Raw genomic sequence first — 22,637 nt, 5'->3', positions numbered from 1 at the left:
TAGAGGAAAGTCAAGAATCCTTTGTTTTTCCTAGCTACCTGAGGTGCTGACAGCAGGCCCAGAATGGAAGGATCTGTGTAGCATCTTGTTCCTGGGAGACAGTGTACCTTCTGCCCCTGCTGTCTTGGGGAGCATATCACCTAGATAAGCAGGGTGTGTTCTTCAGCATGTTTTCAGTGCTTTAGTGTCTCTTCTAGTTTGTCTTCCCTGAGTGTTTCAGTATTGTCCTTAGAGTGACATAAGATTCTAGAAATTGTGAAAAATGATATATACACATTGTAGACCAATAATTTGAGAACGTGAAACACTTCAGTCCCATCATCTGATGATAATCCTTGTTCCTTTGGTGCTTCTTCTGTTTTCTGTGTGCATATATATGCGGTACCTCACTTTGCGAACTTCATGCTTCCTGTGATTCTGGTCATAAACTGTGTTGGACAAGATCCAAATCAAATTCAAAGGTTAGATTCAGTGTTGATCTTTTGGGGAAATTTGATTTAGTTCTCATCTTGTTGGGTTTGTGACTAGAGTTGTAGAGAGAATTGTTTGTGGACCAGAGGTACCACTGTATGGACACAAGATGGCAGTAAAACGTACAGTGAAAATTTGTTATAGTACAGGACATGTTGCCCTAATTCCCACACTCAAAATACTTTCCCTCACTTCAGGTAGCCTCATCCCATCATTCTTGCCTCTTCCTGAAGTAATTCTGCAAGTCCTTTTTTGAGCGTGTTTAATTTGTGCTGTCATGGCTGCCTCTATGTCCAGAGCAGATTCAGTGCGTTTACTTTTCATGATCATTTTGACTTTGGGGAAGAGCCAAAAGTCCCATGGTGCCAAATCCACTGAATAAAGAAGATGAGGCCACACTGTAAAGTTTCTATTTAGCAAAAATTGCCTTACCATATGTGATATGTGATATGAAAGGTTGTCTTAGTGGAGGATGAAACTGTTTCTCTGGCCATTTTCTACATGCACTGTTTCTTTATTCAGAGTCTATTGTGGTGCTCCTGGCTACAAACTCAGCTCTTGCAGTTCCTTCCAGGTCAAGAACCACAGTGAGGGAGATGGCTCAGTGGAATAAGCGCTTCCCTGGCAAGCACAAGGGCCTGAGTTCAATCCCCAGTTCTGCCAAAAAAAAAAAAAAAAAAAAAAAAGAACCACAATCCATGTCAGCTTGATGCTGTGTTTGATTGATGCCCTTTTTTTGTACAAGAAGAACTGGTGGTCACTCTGAATCTCCATCTTAGGATCATAACCATAGACCCAAATTTCATCTTTCACAATGATATTTCTTAAAAGGTTGGGATCTGAAGCCAAATTCTATGCAACTGCACTGACATTGACAATTTTGTGTTAGGACGCTGTTCTTGATCGGTATGGTACACCTTAAAGCACACCTCTCAACTGCAGCTCACAGCCCATTGACTGTACTAGCAAGTTGAAACTTGCCACACGCAGTTACTAAAGTTGGACATGCTGCTACATGTACTGAAGACCTTGCCTTTCCATTGGATGATACTCAGCTGCAGCGTTTGCTGTAGTTTTTGATCACGTGTAGTATAATTGAACAGAAATGGGATTACTATATCTGGTGTGGGTTTTTGTTCTTTGTCTTTGTCTTTTTTTTTTTTTTAATGTATTTGGTTGTCATGAGGTCTCACTATGTAGCTTGGATTCAGTGATCCTCCTGTTTTTCAGCCTCCCCAGCACTGGGATTACAAGCATGTGCCACTGTGCCTGACTCTGGCCGGCTCAGCCCACCCTGAGGGCAGCGCTGGTGTGGCATGTGGTACTGGGGATCAAACATGGTCCCTAAACTTGCCTAAGCAGGCGCTTTAGTCTGCTGAGTTATCCCACCAGCCCCTCTTTGTCTTTTTTGAGACTGGGTTTCGTCATGTAGTTCAGGCTGTCCTTGAGCTCTCTTTGTAGTGATGCTCTTGCCTCAGCCTCCGAAGTGCTGGGATTATAAGCATGTGCCCAAACTCAAACTTCTAGTGTGTTTTATAACCCACCTTTTGCTATCCTCAGTCCATAGAACTTGTTGCCATAAGTTCCCATAACGCAAGAGTCTAGGGGCTGGGAATGGAGCTCGGTGGTAGATCACTTGCCTAGCATGCAAGAGACTAGGCTTTGTCTTCAGTACTAGAAGGAAAACAAAAGAATATAACCTTAGTTTAACCAACTAGTTCTCTATTTTAAGATGTTTTCCCATCTAGGTTTTTTTTTTTTTTAGACAGGGTCATGCTGTCTAGTTCAAGCTGGCAGCAGTCCTCCTGCCTCAGCCTCTCCTAAGTGCTGGGGTTCTAGGTGTGTGTCACCACACTCAGCATCCCATCTAGGGGTTTTGTTGTTGTTGTTGTTGTTGTTTTTTTCTGGTACTGGGGATTGAACTCAGGACCTTGCACTTATCAGGGAAGCACTTAATTCTACTGAGCCATCCTCCCAGCCCCCCATCTAGTTTTGTATGATTCTACTCTAAACAGTATTTTAGTGAACACTCAAAATGAAAAAATTGCGTCTATTGTAATTACTTTATTAGGATAAGTTCCTTAAAAGTTGTTGGATCAAAGCCTCTGTATTTTTAGAGCTCTGATTGATATTAAAAGACCATCTAGAAATGTAATGCCAGTTATCTCTCCCCCTGGATAATATTATTTCCAAGTACTTCTTTGCTAAGGGAGCATAAAAAGTTAATAATTTTATGATTTTTTGAATGAATTATAAGTGGTAGTTTAATCTTTTTGCTTTTTATGATTTTCTACTTTCTGTTTATTTTTTATAAGAAGCCTCACATATCACAGTTCCATTAGCAGTCCGGTGAGAACCCCATTGAGTTAAGTTTTTTGGGGGGGGGGCGGAACCAGGGATTGAACTCAGGCCCTTGCGCTTGCCAGGGAAGCACTTATTCTGCTGAGCCCCCCCCCCATTGAGATAAAACACAAGCCTCAACAGCCTGAGCCGTTCTGCCACCAAGCAGACCACGGGTACAGAGGCTAAGGCATCCTGGGTCCCCTGCGTCCAAGAGCCCCTGCCAGCCTTAGGGGAAGTCTCTCAGGTGAAGTCTTCTGCACGGGCAACACGCACGCACACGCACACACGCCTCACTTTGTGAGCTCCAGACAAATGCAGATTTGGATGAGGGAGCATAGAGGGCCTGAAACATGCCCATTGCTGAGGGGAGCAGCAGAGAGTGCCGGGACGAAGGGGACTTGGAAGGGGCAGGAAAGCCTTTGCTGAGGGGTAGATGCTGAACAGACAGGCAGGGTGACCAGGAGTTCCAGGGGCTGCTATATTTCCAAATAGAGAGATCAGCAGCTTGAGGCCCCAAGCCTTTGCACATCCCCCTGTTCTTCTTCTTTTTTTTTTTTTTTTTTTTTTTTTTTTTTTCACCTTTAAAATTTTTTTTTTTTTTTAATGTATTTGGTATAGGGTCTCACTATGCAGCTCGAACTTGATCCTCCTGTTCTCAGCCTCCCCGGTGCTGGGATTATAGGCCCTTAGTCAATGAGCTACCTCTGCAGCCCCTCCCCCTCAGTTCTGAAGGCTAAACCTGTCACCTGTGAAACTGCACCCTCCAGCCCTTTTTAGTGTTGGTTGTCGTCTGCCCTTGGTCAGCTTCCTGGGCATTCTTTCATGGTGGCTACTGGCTTGTCACTCTCTACCTCATCTCTTACAGTGTAGGCCCTTCTGGCTGTCTTGTGGACCCTCTGGGTTCCTCCAGTTCGCCTGGGTGCCTCTCTCCAGGTGGCACTCAGGATCTGGGGCTGAGTCTCCTGTCTGCACACTTGCTGCTCGCCTGCAGCCTTTGGTGGCCTCTGGCCCCTGTTAGCTGGCTGTCAGCCCAGGTGGTGATGAGACTGTCCTCCTACCCAGGTCGTACTTTCTTTACTCTGAGCAGCCCTGTGATTGTCACGCCATCAGTCTCCCAGGTCTATTTGGTTTTGTTCTTGATGTGCATTTTATTGGTTGAGTGCTGATGACTTCTCTGTTACACTTTCAGGAGTTCCGGACTCACCTAAACATTGTTTTTTCTTTTTTTAATATCCTCCCACAGATGCTTTTACCCAATCCATTTCCATTCTCCGCCTCCTTTCTCTCAATTGTGACCTCCATATCTTAGTTCATTGAGAAAAAAAGTCATCAGATAAGCACTCCCGCGCTTCCTGCCCTTCCCCTGCTGGTGACCCCTGTCTGTCTGTACCACTGCCGGCCTTGCTCCAAGGCCTATCTGAGGCAATCATGGTGGAGCTGTTGTAACAGATTCTGAAAGTTGCTTGTCGCAGCCTGTGGGATAATGAGGGCTTTTGACCTCTGGCTTCTGCGGACTGTGTTTTCATTGACAATGGGACCAGAGACCCTTAGCAACAGGAGGTGAAATCACCCCAGGATAGCGCAACGATGGCTAGGACCCCATCCTATCATATCATTCACGTGAGTGGTCCTCTTAAATGAGAATATTTTTCTTCATATTCTTTGCCAATTGTGTGTGTGTGTGTGTGTGTGTGTGTGTGTGTGATACTGAGGATTGAACCCAGGGGTGCTCTGACACTGAGCTACATATATCCCTACCACTGTTTATGTTTGATTTTTGAGATAGGATATTGCTAAGTTGTGAGACTGGACTTGAACTCTCCGACTGAGCCACTGGGATACTACTGGCCACCATTCCCAGCCCTGGCTAATCTTATCTCTCTTCCTTTCTCCTCTCAGAGGTAGCTCTGCCATCTGTGTTATTCCTTTTGTGTTACATATTTATTCATAAACCAGTGGATAGTATTTAATTAAAATTAGCTAATTAATTCTTTTACAATACTATGAATTGAAACTAGGGCCTTCATATTGTTACGCCCCAGCTATTTTCTTTTATTTAATTTGAGCAAAGTCCTCACTAAATCACTAAAATCACTAAATTGCAAAGGCTCCGTGAGTATTACTAATATAGGCATGTGCCACCACGCCCAGCTCAGTGTACAGTATTGACTGCACCATGAAGCCAGAGATAAAAGACCTTCTGTGACGTGGGTTCTGCAGCCTGCGTAATCTCTGAAATAGGGGCAGTGGTTCTCAGGACATGTTGGCCCAGGTGGTCAGAGTTTGTTCACTCTAACTGCTTTATGTTATTCAGCTGCTTAAATGTCTCATGACTTAGCACTTCCCCTGCTGGGGTGCTGGTTGTGTCCTGTTAGGAGTAGTGGCATAATGAACCTGGTGATTGTCTATACTTGAGGGCACTCACAGAGGGTGGAGCGTGCCCTGACCTGGCCTTGCTGGATCCCAGCACACACCTGGCCAACCCTACTGTGTGTTACTGCATCGCTCACCAGGTATCCGAGCCAAATACTTCTGGCAGCCAGCAAGCGCTCCTGCTTGCCCACAGCCTTGCCATGTTTTATTTTTTGGTGGAACTGGGGATTGAACTCAGGCCCTTGCGCTTGCCAGGGAAGCGCTTATTCCACTGAGCCATCCCCCCGGCACTCTAAAATAGGTATAACTTTTATTTTGCCTTTATCTCATGTGCATGAACTAATACCTTGTTTCACCAGGGATGTGCAATGTTCATTGATCCATTCACTAGTGGAAGGCAGATGTGTTTCAGATTTTGGCTGTTATAAAGTCACCAGAAACATTTGTAGGATTTTGTTTGAATGTGTTTTCATTTTGCTAGGTAGAAAACTACGGCTTGTGTTACTGGAACACAGTAACACAAGGGTAAATGTGTGTTTAACTAGATAAGAAACAAATTTGGGAGCCAGTGTGGTGGTGCAGTCCTATAACTGCAGCTCTAGGGAGGCAGAGACGGGGGTGGGTGGGGAGTAGGGGATGTGTTGCCATGAATCGGTTTTGCACCATTTTATATGTCCACAGGGTGTGAATGAGAGCCCATACTGTATGTTCTTATCAGCACCTGGCATTGTTGGCAACTGTTGTTTTTTTCTATAATTTATTTAATTTAAAGGATGAAATTTATTCTTTTTCAAAATTTAATTGTGATTAGATTTTTACATGATTTAACATAACTGGTTTTTGCCCTCCTTGCTCCTGAATGATCTTTTCCCCATTTGTAAGATGTGGTATAGTATAGCATAATCTCTGCTGGCTAGAAAATTTCTCTCAGTGTGCTTTCTTGCTGAGAATAGATTCATAAAATCAGTGTATGTTTTGATTTGCTAGTTGGGCCTTTTGGCTTTATTTCTGGGAAGTACCAATATGAGTTAACACTTTTCAGCGAAGATGACATCATCCAGTTACGTGTGGTTACCTTCCTCCCAGCTTTGAATAAGATTCAGTTTTGGGGGTCCAGCAAGATAGCCCAGCGAACTAAGCACCTGCTTAGGCAAGTGCAGGGACCAGGTTTGATCGCCAGCACCACATGCCACGATGGCCTACTCCTGGGCACACTGAGCCAGCCACTGAGACTGGGCATGGTGGTGCACGGATCACTCTGAGTCTGAGCTGTGTAGTGAGACCCTGTAAGTAAGTAAATAAATGAGATTTAGCTTTGGGTGATTGGCCCACTCTTGAGGGTGAAACTCCACATGGAGGGCTTTGCCCCCTGTCACTTAGGTACAAGAGCCTGGCCATCGGCGGTGGGGTCTTTGCTGTGACCAATACTCTGCGAGGGCCCCTGAGCCCAACTCTGGCAGGGCTCACACCTAGTGCCTGGTGACCTTGGCTTCCACTGGAGGCTGCAGGGCTGTGGGTGCCTGTCGGCACACATTCCCAATCAGGCCCAGCGTCTCTGCATTTTGTGGCCAGCCTTGAAGTGTCTGCCAGGAGCCCATAGCAAGAGTCTGATAGCCTGGGGAACAATGGGTTTATTCATCGGGCCCAGACGCTTGCCTGCAGCATGAACCCTCCTGTGGGTCATGTGCATCAAAATCCCCTCGCCTACCCCATGCCCACGGAGTCTGCACAGGCTCCTCCCAGGGGCTGGTGCCAGGGCTCTGCTCAGATGTTCTACTCCACTTTTGAAAGGTCACATTTACTTTTGAAATGTGCACGTTACAATCACTTAAATATAAAATACTTTTGCTTTGTTCAAAAACATCAGATTTCCTTTTTCTTCTCTCTTCCCCTCCTGCCCTTCACCTTTCCTTTCCCCTCTCTCCTCTTCATCTCTCTTGCCTCTCGCTTCTCTCCTCTGCCTCAACTCACTTTTCTCTGTCCTCCCTCTCTCTGTCCTCTTTGCCCCCCACCTTGTCTGTGGTGCTGGGGATCAAACCCAGGGCCTCACATGTAGGAAACAAGCTGTCTGCTCTTGGGCTACACTGTCCGGTTTCTTCATTTTTAATCTCTGCATCTGTGCTTGTGTACCTTGAGTGTAGTTTTGACTGCTCTAACAACCCAAACAGTGAAGCAGGAACTCCTTTCTCGTGTGGTCAGGGCCCTTTTGTCACCCCCCTCCCCCCATGTATTTATGGTTATTTGCCAGTGTGCAGTATGTTCCTGCAGCTGGAGGGATGAGGGATGAGGGATGCCAGCAGGGGAGGGGTGCTTGCTGCCTCTACCCTGTTTGCTGGGCTGACCTGGCTGCCTAGCTTTTAGGGCTGGGAAGTGTTGCTGTGTTTAGTTTTGTGCTCAACCGAAAAAGCAAGGGTTTTATTAGCTGAATGATGAATATGAGAGGAGAGTTCACCTCTGTTCATGAAATATGGGCCAGGTGTGGTGGTGTATGCTTGGGAGACTGAGGCAGGAGGATCTCCTTTCAAGGAAATGGAAATGTGTTTTAGTTCTATCCATTTTTCTATATGTTTGACATTTTCTAAAATAGATTTTTAAAATTTTATTTATTTTTAATTTTTTGGAAGAACTGGGGATTGTACTCAGGCCCTTGCTCTTGCCAGGGAAGCACTTATTCCATTGAGCCATCTCACCAGCCCTCTAAAATAGATTTAAAGGTTGGGTTGTGTGTGTGTGTGTGTGTGTGTGTGTGTATTTTGGTTTACCAAGTCTCTATTAAATATTACAACACTAGAGGGCACTGTTAACATGGACCCTCCCCTTGTCTTACTACAGAAGCAGTAGTTTTTGTTTAATTCATAATCCTAAATTACATTACACGTTTTATTCAAGGTTAACAACAGCAGGGACACTGAAATGTGAGTATGTAACATTTATTTGGAAAGATAATCACCAAATGTGGGGTGTTTTTGTTTTTCCCACTGTTATATTTTGAGGCAAAGTCCTACATATTCAAGCTAGTACAAACCCAGTGTGTGGCTTAGGCTGGTCTTGGGTTTGTGACCCTTCTGCTTCAGCCTCCCAAGTGCTGGGATTATAGGATGCTTGGTTTAAAGTTTATTCTTGGGGCCGGGGAGAAGGCTCAGTAGAATAAGGCAAGCGCAGGGGCCTGAGTTCAATCCCTGGTTCCACCAAAACAAAAAATAAAGTTTATTCTTAAAATGAAAACATAACTCAGAGATTACATTAATGAAATTAGATATTTTCAAATGAAGTTATTTCTGAAGAATTAACTTTTTTTTCTATTGTTTGTACAAAGTTAGCCTTTCTGTTTTGTGTCCTGATTTATTAACCCTACATAGGTGCTAAGCATTGAAGCTTGTTCATGTCGCCTCCTGACAAAGACGTAGGGGCTCCATGAGAATTTAGATGACAGATGGACACAGGAGTGCAGTAGGGTAGCCTCTGCCCCAGAGAGCCCCATGGGAATTGCTTGGCGTGGAGTCACTGGCCCCTCACCAGCGAGACTAGCTCATGCTTGTTACTGTATGCATTGTTTAGTATTTTTATGTTTATTCTGCCTCTTTGAACTATTTTATGTTGCTTCTTTTTATAAAAAAAATCTCAGTTTCTGGGTAATTGTTTTGGATGGGCTATGTGCATTTTCCTCATTATCGTCTGATTCTATTTATTTTTAATATCAACCTTAAAAAATACTTTTCCTCCCTCGTCCCCTTGGGGTGTGTGTACTAGTGCTGGAACTCAGCCTTTGAACAGGGCAGGCACGTTATGCAGAGCTGTGCCCCTGACTCCTATCAGATATTTCTGATGCTCTTGTAGTGCAGCCCCCTGAGGTCAGGATCTTCCCAGAGGACCCAGAATGCAGCCCGCAGCTCCCAGCGGTTGCTGATCAGAGTTGGGGGCTTGCTGGGGACCTCTGGGCACTTGTGGTGAGTCTCCTGGAGCATGCGGCTCCCAGCTCTCTGCTCAGGGTCTCCAATGGCTTCTGTAGTCAGTGCCATCTCCTGTGTGCCTTGTAGCTGCTCTGGCTCCTCCTCAGCTTTACCCCAGGGACTTGGCTCCCAGGAGGTGCTTTGCTGCTGGTTGAACCCCTCCTGTAGGACCTCATGGTCCTTGTCTGGATTTGGGGATCTAAGTTGGAATCTTGTCTAGCACAGGGGAGGGGGAGCACAGGGTGTCCCCTGCCCAAGTTCCTGGCAGGCTGTGGCTTGGTGCCAGGTCTCAGAAGGACAGTGTGGATACACGGACAGCTTTTGACCTCTTACTAGTGTCAGTGCAGCTTTGCCTTTTTGTGACTTCGAGGGGCCTTCCTCTGTTCAGAGGGACAGTGCAGCTGGGCCTGTCTGGACCTCCAGTACTTGGACTTCCTGTGCTTGTTGACATTGCCTGCCTTTATGAAGGGCTCCTACCTTGAGATCGCTAGACACTCTGAGCTTGGAAAACAACTGTCTCTGGGATCCTGAGGGGGAAATGAAAAATTACCAAGGAATAAAATTAGTCTCCTTTCCACTGTGCTGACAGCAGCGTGGGTAGATTTGTTCATCGGAACCCACAGGGTTTGGAAAGATGGGTTTGAGTTTCCCTTTGTGTGGGTTTGAGACATGTAATCCCCAGCTCCTGGACTTCTACAATAGACTGCAGATTGCTGTGTAGAAACCTGCTACCGGCTGGTGTGGAGCCTGAAATAGAGGCTTGCAGTAACTGTTTGTAACCAGGCGGTGGCTGTTGTGTAATACAAATGGCATTTCTGATGAGGTGGTGTGGTTATACAATTTTGGCCAGCCCCTGTGAGTTATAAAAGCCGAAATTGCTTCAGCACCTGAGGGCCTCTCCTGTCGAGCACCAGGATGGTCTGAGCATTGCCAGACAGGGTGGGGAGGCGTTGGTAAAGGACACTTCTATGACTGCAAAGGTAAGACTGCTTCTCAATGCAGAAGCCCTGCTTGGGGAATGTGTCCTGAAGCTGCTCTACTTGACTTGCATCCATGTGTATGTGTGTTCATATCTGTGGCCATGTGCCCGATTTTCTGGTATATATGACTGTTTCTGCCTTCTGTGTCAGAGGGAGAGGAGCCTGAGTCAAGTTGGCCCAGCTGGATTTAGTAGAAATTTCAGATACCTTCCCAGAGCTGCCAGGTGTCACTAAGTAAATGCTGACATTTATGTAGCTCTTAGAAGACAGTGCCCTCATCAAACATACGAGAAAGGGTAACAATAAAGTCCTTATCTGGAGGAATTAAAATGTCAGATTCCATGATTTTCAGATGCTTATTTGTTTTATTTTCTTCGGTCCAGTCTTGGGACTGCCACAACTCTGGGTTTTTGGTTTGTCTTTTTAATGTTTTCTGTTATATAAAATTTGGAAGTAGACAACAAAAATGATTTAACTTCATGGAAAGCTGGGGTTTCCTGGGAACCTGGGGTTGAGAGAACTAAGTAAATAGGGTAAAGCCCAAGCAAAACTGAGTGGATATAATGGATAATTAGGAACAAGGCGAGAGTGGAGCCAGGTTTCTTTGCAGGTGTGAGAAGGAAAGTTGGCTTTGAGTACATATATTTAATGCATTTAAGGTTTTTAGATTATAAGAATGTTAGCTTCAAATACAAGAGAAAAGCTGTGCATGCACAGTACACAATTCTAAATGAGTGCTATCTCTCTATAGTATTTAGTGCACTTGCTTTTTATGATTTTTTTTCTTTTGGAAGAAGAAAGCACACTTTCAGAAAAAGGAAATGTGTGATACAGATGTGGAATATTTGCAGGCTTCAATTTATGGGAGGCCAGGGAAAAACCTTGCCCTTCGATCTTTGTGTACCTGGCTTTAGCCTGGGGAGAATTATGGGGACCCAGCCCAGGTGATCCTTGCAGCGCAGGCTGGGCGGATGCTGCTCAGCGCCAGGCTGTCTGTGGGTGGGTGAAGCCTCAGAACTCCTTTCCTTATCTCTGGAGAGTCAGCCTGTCTGCAGGGAGGAGGAGCAACTCCTGGCGCCGCTGAGGAAGGGCTTTAGAGTGGTGGGCAGAAAAAGGATTTTGCATAAGACTTGCAAATGGGCTGGGAGCCTGGGGTTGAGAGAACTAAGTCAATAGGGTAAAGCCCAAGCAAAACTAAGTGGCTATAATGGATAATTAGGAACAAGGGGAGAATGGAGCCAGGCTTCTTTGCAGGTGTAGGAAGGAAAGCTGGCTTTGGCGCCTGAAGCACAAGGAAAGGATGAAAGACTTTCCCAAGTGGAATGGTGAGAGAGGGAGGGAGATCCCCAGTACGAGGAAAAGACGGAAGGAAGGAAGGAAGGAAAGAAAGAAAGAAAAAATAAATCCATACGTTGAGCTTCATTCAGTCAGGGAGTGGATGGTTTCTTTGAAACATTTCCTCTGTACTTGTGGCTTCTAATGTGGGCAGCAGCAGCTGGAGGTGACCCTCCTCCCATGCCTCCTCTTATGGAGGGGAGACATGTCAGTCCTCAGCTGTGTTGGGAAGGGAGGAAGGGACCCAGAGCCCTCGTGCAGCAGAGCAGAGCCAGCTTCTGGAAGGCACCATGGCTCCTAAGGCCATTATCATGGGAGAGGGGGTGGTAGGGTGGGAAGGGGGTTAGGAGACCCAAAAGAGGGGAAGCTTTCTATTGCCTGACAGTAATTAAGTTGTCCTTGGCTTTTCCCAAAATGACCTTCAGTGCTTGCCTGGCAAGCACAAGGTCCTGAGTTCAATCTCTGGTACTGAAACAAAACAAAACAAAACAAAACAAAACAAAACAAAACAACCCCACCAAAATGACCTTCAGATGTGACCTGTCAGCCCTTTGTCTCTGCTTGCCTGCTGGCCACTTCCACTTGTAGCTTCTGTCCAAGGGCAAACCTTGGTGTCTCATTCACTCAGCTGTGAATGGGAATCACAACTCCCAGAGTTTTGCTAAGAATTCAGTGAAATATTTATTTCCCAGGCAAAAGAAGAGATGGAGGAAGGATTTGCATGTGGCATGGGATAATCTTGGTAGTCTATCAGGCACTTGTTTTTATCTTGTCAGAATTAGCTTTCCAGTGGCTCCCACAGTGACTGGTAATTGATATATTTTATTTAATTTTTGGGGGGTGCTGGGTATCAAACCTAGGACCTTGCACATGCCAGGGAAGTACTCTACCACTCAGTTGTATCTCCAGTCTTATAAATACATGATAAATACACTTGTACAGCACAGTGATGTGTTAAATCACACAATAGAAATGTATGCAGTGGCTGGGGATGTGGCTTAGGGGTGCAGTGCCTGCCTGAGAAGTGAGGTTCTGAGTTCAGTTCTCAGCACACACCCTCCCCCGACAAATGCATGTAGTAAAACCCATTTTAATTCAGTGTTCACATATCTATGTTTGTCTAAATATATGAAATATATGTGTATACTTATTATTTGTGGTGGTAGGGACTGAGCCTAGGGCAGTGGTGAACCTATGGAATAGATTTGTTTTTCTTTTTAAACAGAAGATTTTTTTTTTTCTAAAGTAAAACCTCAGTATTCAGGTTTAATTACAGTGTTGGCACTTTGTAGTAAGTAAGAGGGTTTTGGGCTTGGGCATTGGGTCTCTAAAATGTTCACCATCACTGGCCTAAGAGATTGTGCACACCTGCCAAATGCTGTACCCCTGGGCTACGCCCCCAGCCCTACCTTGTTTTGTTCGTTTGTAGAGCTTTTGGGGCAGTCTCACCCCAGGCTGGCCTGGAACTCACTATGTAAGCCCAGCTTCCCTCAAGTTTGTGGCAGTTCTCCTCTGCAGCTTCCCAAGGGCTAGTGTTACACACGTGTGTCATGCTGCTCTGCCTTGTATTTATATTTTATTCTGGCTGGCAGGCCACACTTTGTGATGCCTTATTTCTGCCCTCCCCCGTTTGGTTCTACGCGGTAAGATTCCCTGGAATGCATTTGGAGGGTGTCCCTGGGTTATGGCTGACTAGCAGGACCACAGAACAATGCCTGTTTTCCTCAAGTGTGTGAGTGCCTTTCCTACACAAGACACTCCGTCCCTGCCTGATGGGGAAGCCGGCCATGGAGCCCTGTGCAGAGAGGGACGACTGACGCATTGTGGAGGAGCTGGCCTCTTCAGCCCAGACCTGGGATGAGAGATGAGTGTGGGCAGCCTGCAGGGCATCGGGGCCCAGGGTCAGGATGGTGAGGCTCAAGAAGGCTGAAGGTCTAGTTACAGTTTTATTTAAATAGTGTCAGGGGAAGGCATTTCTATAGGTATGTCCCAGGCCAGGCAGGCATCCAATCCCCAGTAGGCAAGAGAATGAAGGCTGCTGCTGGCTTTTAGGTTAAAGCTCCCAAGAGAGCAAACCATCCCTGCTCTGACGGTCTCTGTCTTCTCTTGGAGACAGTGCAGCAGCTCAGCTGTGCATATATATAAACAGATCAGCAAGGTCACCCACCTCGGGCTGGACTTGAACTTACACTTAAAGAATTTGATTTAGGACTGGAATTTGTTCTGTCTCAGGGATTCTCAGGGCTGGGGAGATGGCTCAGTAGAATAAGCGGCAGAGCCTCTCAGACAGGCTGAAGGGGTCTCCTGCAGGTGGGGCCTGTTCTTTCACTTGCTTTGTTAGCTGTCCTATTGGGTTATGTGCTGTAAATGCTGGCTTTTGGTAAGGAGTGTTCCTTCCCATCTCCCTCCCCCTTGGAGGGGCCAGGAGAATCCCCTTAGCAGCAGATCTGTGTCCTCTGGTCCACTGCTGAGTACCTACAACTATGTCTCCAGGAGATTCCCCAGTCAGCACTGCTGAGGTTGGGGGCTCTGGGGGCTGCTTGCCTCGGGTGGACTCAGTGTCTGAGGCAGAACCTGCATAGAACCTGGGTTCCCCTTCACATTCAGGTTGCATCTGGTCTGTCTTTTGAAATTACCACCCTTAGAAGAATAAGTCCACAAATGAAACAGTGACAAAGGCTGAGGCACTGGGGGCACAAAGGAGACCCTCTGATTGTAGCCATGGGGTGATTTGTGCAAAGCTCATAGATAATTACCAGTGATTGTGGGAAGAAAGAACATCCTGGTGATGTGATTACAGGTCTCCAGAGGGACTATATTTTGTTGTCAGGGTCATTACCTTGACTCATGCATATTATTCCTATAAGCTAGCAAATGACCCTTTTTGAACTGGGGACAAGGATTACGCCTTTGACACTGTGAGGGGGGGTTTAGTTACACCAGTGACTTTCAGACTTGTTTTGACTGACTCATGGCACAAAGCCTTCTACCTTGAAACCTTGGATATTTTGGTCAGTTTTCTGTTGCTATAATGAAATGGCTGAGGAAGGGTAGTTTATAAAGAAAAGAGGATTATTTGTCTTACAGACAAGAGGAGGAGATCTTGGTCAACAAGGAGACAGAAAGCCAGGGTGGGGCTCAGGGCCAGGCTCACTCTTCTTTGCGGCCTTCTCTAAGTAACTAGCCAGGGTCCCATGGGAGCTACTTACTCCCTTCCAAAGTCACCCTAAGGACTTTCATTGGCTTCACCTCACTGAGGACCAAGCGTTCAGTGCCTGAACCCCCAGGGACCTAATCAAACCTTATCCAAATCATAGCACTGGGTCACTCTTAATCTTGTGAAACAAAACTCTTTGTTTCTGCTTAATTTCATTGTTTTCTTTGCCTTTTAAAGTTTTCTTTGTCATTACTAGTGAACTACATTCTCAACCTTGAATTTGACTGTTTAAAAAATCCTGTTCAAGAATCCACTAAGTTAACTTCATGACCTGCTGATGAGCTCTGACCTGCAGAGTAAAAAATAAGAGCAAGGGGCCGGGGAGATGGCTCAGTAGAATAAGTGCTTCCCTGGCAAGTGCAAGAGTCTGAGTTCAATCCCCAGTTCTAAAAAAAAAAAAAAAAAAAGAGCAAAAGGTTCTCCAAGCGTTTTGGAGGAAGCTGTGGATGATGGAGATTTTTAGTCACACTCCCTACGTAGCTGTCATCACAGGGCCTAATAATAACCACGATTTACAGGTTCATTCGTAGCTGCTCAAAGCCTGATGGAGCTGGGTAATTACAGCTAGGACAAGCACCAGAAACTTCCTAAAGCAGGACTCTTTGTTATATAACATATAGAGGGGTAGAACTTACATAAATTAAAGTATTTGTTTTAATAATCCTTTTTTAAAAACTTGGATTAAGAGTGTTTAGGCCAGATGTTTTGCATCTGCAGAATGTAGTGAGGAAGCCACAGTTCAGCTGTAATCCCCTAATGATGGGATTTAAGCAGAGAATCACAGGTTGGCTTTAAAATGTGCTTTATCATTGACCCTGGCAGCTCCAGAAGCTTTAGTGTTTGTGGTGGTGGTAAGGACAGAAGTCTCTGCTGGAAGGTTGAGGTTTGATGTCCTCACCCCAAAGTCACCCTTCTTACCCACATTCCCCCGTCTGGATGGGTTTGTGTGAGCACAGAAAATCCCTTGCCCCCACCTAGGGTTGGGGGACTGAGGATTTGTGTGTTTGTCACCAGGTGAGGGTTCTAGCTCCCAGGGCAGCTGTATGGACTCGGAATTGGAGAAGGAGACATTTCTTCATGGTATATATATATATTTTTTTACTGATGTCTGCTTCATTGAGGTAGCTTACCTCCAGTGAGTGACACCCTCCACAGTGGGGCCCCAGCGTCACCATCGGAGTGTTAGTTCTCCTGCTGTCCCAATGCGCTGTCCCTCCCCTCCAGAGCCACCCTCATTTCCTGGTGCTGCAGACTCACTTTGCCTTTAGGGCCCAAACAGCACAGTCTGAGGTCTGGCTTCTTCCCTCAGAGCACAGCTTCGCTGAGTACTAGTTTCCTTTTTACTGCAGAGAAGATTCCTTTGATTTATCTGTTATCTGGACCTTTTGAGTATTAAAATTTGGGGCTGTTATGAATAAAGCAATTTTTCACTTTTGCTTATTTTCTTGAGAGAAAATTGCACTTTAAATAAGCCTCCCAGGGAGTCTTCAACACTGATTTTTCTGTCTAGTCCCCCTACTTTCCCTCCCTTCTTCCTTCCTGTTCTTTTTTTGCAGTACTGGGGCTTGAACCTAGGGCCTCGTACATGCTAGGCAAGTATCTTAGCACTGAATGACATGTACAACCCCTTTAATTTCTTTTTTGGCGGAACTGGGTATTGAACTCAGGCCCTTGCGCTTGCCAGACAAGCGCTTATTCTACGGAGCTATCTTGGCCCCTTTAATTTCTTTTCAAATTTTAAAAAATCTTTTATGTATTCAATACAGGGTGTTGCTGTAGCTCAGACTCTGTTGAGCTTCTGTCTGAGCCTCCCCATCCCTGGGATTACAGGTGTGCACCAGCATGTTCTGTTTCTATGGATGACATGGTGTACCTGGGGTTCTGGGGCCAGCAGTACCAGGGATGGAACTTGGGTCCTTGTGTTTGCCAGGCAGGCACTTAGACCACTGAGCTATCTTCCCAGCCCCTAGTCCTTAAATTTTTTTGAGACAGGAACTTGCTGTGTTGCCCAGGCCGACTTTGAACTGTCCTCTTGCTCAGCCTCCCAGAGTAGCTAGGGTTGCATGTGTATACCACCACCCTCAGGCGATCTTTCTCTTAATTCTTGTATTCTTTGAGGGAGCTGTATGTGGGGTCACATGATAGATCTGCAGGGTGTTTATGAAGCAGTATTCAGTGAGTGCCATCTATCTGGGAGTAAATGTGTATTTTGCTGGACATCTTTTGTGTGCTAAGGGCTAGGGATATAAATGAATTGCATGGGGAGGGTCTGCCCTTGGGCACCACACTCAGCCCTTAGGGCTTTGTATGCCCTGGGACTCTGCTAGGTGCTGACCATGGGAGTACACATTTTTCTGCAAGGAACACTATGTTTTGAGTAGCTCAGTCTCTCTTTGGAAGATACCATTGTACTTAAAGCCAGGCGGCCTGCTGAGCCTCAGTGAGCGGGCTGACCTTGATTCCTGGATGGGAGAGAAATGGCCAGGTGAAAAACATTGAGCTCCAACTAACAGAGGCCGACCAGCCCTGCACAGCGGGAGGGACTTTTGCTGATGTTCCTGTCATTCAGCAGCTTGCTTGGTAGCTGTGTACACACATCATGTTTTACACAGGTACAGCCAGTTGGTGCGATACACACTGTTTTTGAATTTGCATTGTGATGTCCTCCTTCTCCAGAACTGTGAATTGAACTCAGGACCTTCACTCAGAGCCACATTCCCACCCCCTTTAAATTTTTTTTCTTTTTTCCACTTTGAGACAGGATCTTACTAAGTTGCTGAGGCCTGGCTCTACCTTGTATGTGACCCTCCTACCTTCATCTCCCACACTGCTGGAATTGCAGGCATAACCATCACACCCAGTTGTAAAGTTGCCTTTAAATCCAATTAGTCATGGCCTCATTAAAAAAAAAAAATCACTATTCTCCTTTCTATAGGGTAAGAGTAGTCAACAGAAGACCTAACTTCTTTTCTTTTTTTGGGGGGGAGGTTCACTATATAGTTCAGGCTGGCCTTGAACACCAAGCAGTCCTTTTGCCTGAGGCTCTGGAGTGCTGGGACTACAGGTGTTGCCACCACACCTGGACTCTGTTGCTGGCTCAGTGCAGATGGGGGTGAGGCCGGTGAGGCATGTGGTGCCAGGGATCAAACCCCAGTCCTGCATTTGCCTAAGCAGGCGCTTAGTCCACTGAACTATCTCACTGACTCAACTTCTTTTTAAAATTTATTGATTGATAGATAGATAGATAGATAGATAGAGGGTCTTGCTAAGCATTTTGGGCTTGTAGTGATCCTCCTATCTCAGCCTCCGTAGTGTGGGATTGCAGGCTTGTGCCACCACATCTGTGAGGCTGGCACAGCGTGCCTGGGGTTCTGGGACCGGCACGGCATGTGGCACCAGGGGTGGAAGCCGGGTCCTTGTGCTTGCCAGGCAGACACTTGAGACTGCCAAGCTATCTTCCCAGCCCTAAGATAAATCTGCTGACCAGATTTTTAAATGCACAGTATAGTTATTGCTTACCACATGAAGTGTTGTTCAGCAAATCTTTAAAACTTTCCTTGCATAGTAAAAACTTCATACCTGTTAAATGGCAGCTCTGAATTTCTGGTTCCCTAGACTTTGGCAGCATGGTCCTCCTGCTTTGGCTCCTGAGCCTCCCTCAGTGTGGAGACTGCCATGCCCAGCCAGTTAGTGGGTTTCCGGTGTTTCATGTTAATCTGTTATTATAGCTCTGTTAAACTTTTCTGCTTATTACAGCTTTGTGCTATAGTTTCTAAGAGCTAATTCATTCTCTTACTGTTTTCCAGGTATTTGTGACTTTATAACTTAGTCTTACAGAGGCATTTTTAGCAACCCTTCCTGTCCACTTTTGGGTTATTTACAGATTATGTTTATTGGAATAAATGCCCTTGCAGTTGTTTTCCTATCCAGGACTATTATTTCTCTGGTTATTCAGATCTCCTTTATGTCCTCCAGTAGTATTTAAGTTTTCTTCCTTAAGGCTACCTACACATTTTGTGAAATTTTATTTGAGTTTTTTTAACATTTTTGCTTTGAGCATGATTGCTTCTTTCCATTGTCATCAGGGTTGGCAGACTTTTCTGTAAACACCTTAGAACCTTTCTTATTGGTCCAGTGATCTCTGTCACATGTACTCTTTTTTTTTTTTTTTTTTTTTTTTTTGTGGTACCGGGGATTGAACTCAGGACCTTGCACTTGCCACGCAAGTGCTTATTCTACTGAGCCATCTCCCCAGCCCCACATATACTTTTTTGTTGTAGTTTGCAATCCTTTAAAAATGTAAACTCCTCCTTAGCTAGAGACCATGTACTCAAAAGGGACTGGGGTTGTCATTTGCCAGTGGGATGTGGATGCTGTTTGATTCACTGCTCATGTCATTTGGAACTAGCAGACTAAGTGCGGAACTTTCATATCCCTTAGGATAGTTAGGATTTGGTCTCTTCAAGTCCGTCATTTTGTTCCATCGTTGTGCAGTGACAGTGGTGATGGTAACGCACCCACCTTGAGCCAGACATTAGTGTACCTGTCCTCTCATGGGTAGGCTTGAGGTGACCAAAGCATGGAACAAGAAGATTATTACAAGCCAGGTGTTTCATTGGCAAGTACAAACACTGAAATAAGGATTTGGAGGCAGACTTATTTACACAGACGGGCAGTGATCGGGATCATTCCTAGAATATCAGGCCCTGATATCAGAATATCTCTGGTGGTCTGGGTTTATATGAGAGGAGCAAGCAGGAAGTTGAGAGGGAGAATGGCTTGTCAGTTGGGGATTGGTTTATACCATGTGCACCTTAGTGACCAGCTACATATCACAGTGCGACCAGCCATTTCTAAGAGACCGGAGCATCTCAAACCGGAATAGGTACTTGTGCCTGGACAACTAACAAACTGAAGTATCCTGGCTAAGGGGACCATTTTCTGTTAAAGTGTGGTGGCACATGCCTGTAATCCTAACACTCTGGAGGCTGCAGCAGAAGGATTACTGAGTTTGAGGCCAGCCTGGACTACATAGTGAGTCTAGGCCAGCCTGAACTACACAGCAAGATACTGTCTAAAAAAAAAAAAAGTTATGATTGTTACATATTAAGCACACATCATTCTACAAATTCAGGAATCCTCTAATATGCAAGGCAAATTCATCAAAGGGGGTGTAGGTCTTCTTGTTCCTCAGTGTTGGCTGGGCAGCAGGTGGATGTTACCTTTCACTGATCATAATGGTCCTCAGACACCATTTTGAGGGGTCAGTCAGAGGAACTGTGGATAGGAGCTGCCTCTGTAGAAAGGTATAAGATGATGCAGGTGTTTGTTTTGGGGGGACAGCATGTACAAGAGCCAGAGCTAGCAGGGCTGACACGTTCAAGGGTCAGGAGAGACAGGGAGGGAGGCTGAGGGGGTGACAACTTTCAGCTTGGTTGGTGAAGGCTAAAACTAATTAGAAGCTGTGCAGAAACAGGTAGAATGACTGAGGATGGATCAGGATGGAGCAAGTGGCTCGACATGGCAGTCGTGCCCTCTGGGAGGCTGAGACAAGAGGACTGAAAATCTGAACCCAGTCTGGACAACTTAGTGACTTAGAAAGACCCTATCTCAAAATTAAAAATAAAAAGTACTAGGGTATAGTTCAGTGTGAAGGCCCTGGGTTCAATCCAGGGCCAGTCAATTCTCAAAAAACAAATAGGATTTCAGTGGCTGTTGGGTGATGCTGAGAGGCCGTGTGGGGAAGAGAGCATCAGGCTGGGCTTCCTCATGCCAGGAGGGCAGGTGCCCCTCACCTCAGCCAGCCCCTCATGGGATCTGAGGACTGTTACAGCAGTTGCAGTGCAGCAAGGGATGGTCACCTGATGCCCAGCCAGGCAACTGCCAGGGCAGAGCAGCACCTCCAGAACAGACCCTCAGCTGTGTGCCCAGCCCGCACAGTGGCTGTGCTCATGGGTGGGTGGCTGGAAGCCAAGCAGGGAAAGGACAGCATTGCGCCTCCCTGTAGAAGCAGTTAGGACAGACTAGAAATCCTCATTCGAGTTTGAATCCTGTTCCACTGCTTATGGCTGCGAGTCCTTTGTTGAGATACTTTACCTCTTTTCTTTGAGGCTCACTTTGTAGAATTAATAAGCAAATCAAGTGATATTAGTCATGGGCCAGAAATAAGGGCCATTTATATAATGAGTTCCTGCCCCAGGTAGACCCCTAGCAGTGGAAAACTGTCATTACTGGCATTGTTGTCATCATGGTCTTTCATCCTTTGTCGCCTCCTTCCCCTCTCTCTTAGGCAGTCAGGACAAGACCATGTCTTGTCTTGTGGCTTGCTCATTGTTTTCTGGGGTTTTTTTTTTTTTTTTTGGTAGGTAGAGTCTTATTACATAGCACAGGCTGGCCTCTGGAGTGCTGGGATTGTGGTGCTTTCTGGTTTTGCAAGCAGCAAGAAAAGGGCAGTGGAACACCTTGGGTTGGTGACCTTCACCCTACACTGAATTCCTGGGAGATTCTTCGTATTTTACCGCCAATCCAGTGCAGACCCTTACTCTGCTCTGGCCTTGCTGCTTTCCTTTCATCTTGAGCATTCTGCCCAAGGGCCTTGGCATTTGCCCGTCCTGACTTCCTGCCATACCAACAGGCCCTCTGATCTCAGGCTGGTGTGAGGTTCCTGGCCTTGAGGCCCCCTTCCTCAGCCTTGGTGCTTGGGGTGGCATGCTCTGTGTTCTGGGGACTTGTCCCAGAACAGCTCCAAGGATACACTTCTGTATCAGCAGTCACTGCTCTATGCTTTCTCTCCCCAGTTGTGGCCATGCTGTCCCTGCCTAAGCCTCTGTCCTCTGCCCTGGATGATGTGCAGCAGCTCCGCCCCAAGCATCATGCGGCTGGCTTGTTGCCAGCTGTGAGGCCTACGGCTTCCAGACCTTGCCCTTATTCCCCGAGAGTGCAAGGATCCCTCTGGGCTGAGAACAGCTGGTTTAAACAGCTGTGGATAAAATGTAAACCAGCATCCTGCCTCAGAAGAGCGGGCGAGGTCCACTCAGCTTCTCTTTCTCTGATGTAACTTGAAGTTGGGGCAAGTCCTTTCTGATCTCCAACTATAGGACTCGACTTTTGCATAATCCGCTCTTATTTGTTTGCATTTCACTTTTCCCTGGCTCAGTCAAAGTATGTGTGAATGAAGTCTCTGTGGCCACTCTTGAGCTGTGCCTCTGTCAGCATCTGCACCCTCTCTGCAGCCAGTGGTGCGTTCGCAGGGTGGAGGGCTGGGTAATTCTCTGCGGGAAACTAACTTGTGGTTAGGAGCTGATGTCCCCGGAATCTGGCCATTGAAGGTGCTGTGCCCTCCCCACCCTGGCTGCTTGCAGCACACCTTTCTTCTTAGAAATCCAGGCATTCTGAGGCATGTTGAGTTGTATGTGTGCCAGCCCTGGTAAGGAGCCCATGCACCCTCAGTTTTTGAAGTCAGATGCTGCAAATGCTTATTTATCTAGGTGGATGTCTTTCATTGTCTATGTCATAATTCGTGCTTTGAAATTGGGATTTAATTTTCTGCTGCTTCACCAAAAATGAGTTGCCTAGGTGTTCCAGAAGCATCCTGATTTGTCTTTCTCTTAGATTTTGTTTTTTGTTTTTTGAAAGACGGGGTCTCCTGTTTTAGTCTATGATGTCTTTAAACTTGTGATCTTGGTGTTTGTAAATAGGATATCATGTCTGCATCTTGTACAGCAATTTACCATTAGAAAGAATGTATGCAATGTGTGAATTATTGAAACTGCCCTACCAATTTGATTTGAAACTGTCTCATTGCTATTTGTTTATCAATAAAATTATGGGGGGGGGGAAGAACTAACGACAACTTCTAGCCTAAAAAAAAAAAACAAAAAACTTGTGATCTTTGTGCCTCAGCCTCTACGGTGCTGGATTATAGTGTTGTGTCAAGCCTTGCTTAGAGTTTCCTCTTCATTTTGGAAT

At 46.0% G+C, this 22,637-nt stretch overlaps 1 protein-coding gene across 3 annotated transcripts in view; it reads left to right on the top strand.

Annotated features, from left to right (window-relative positions):
- The window catches only part of Slc23a2 (solute carrier family 23 member 2), a 127,979-nt gene that overhangs the window by 35,172 nt on the left and 70,170 nt on the right, over window positions 1–22,637 (top strand). Inside the window, exon 1 of one of the 3 annotated variants that reach the window (XM_023718564.1) lies at window positions 4,414–4,434. The exons of 1 other annotated variant lie outside the window; for it this stretch is intronic. The gene's annotated coding sequence lies outside the window, so the exon portion shown is untranslated. Of the gene's footprint in view, window positions 1–4,413; window positions 4,435–10,034; window positions 10,118–22,637 lie in introns of those variants that run through there. One more of the 3 variants, XM_004634277.2, reaches the window with a different exon arrangement.

This window comes from Octodon degus, unplaced genomic scaffold, assembly GCF_000260255.1.
Source record: "Octodon degus isolate 3935 unplaced genomic scaffold, OctDeg1.0 scaffold00060, whole genome shotgun sequence".
In the NCBI taxonomy this organism is placed as follows: domain Eukaryota; kingdom Metazoa; phylum Chordata; class Mammalia; order Rodentia; family Octodontidae; genus Octodon; species Octodon degus.
This window is presented reverse-complemented; position numbering and strand designations above follow the sequence as displayed.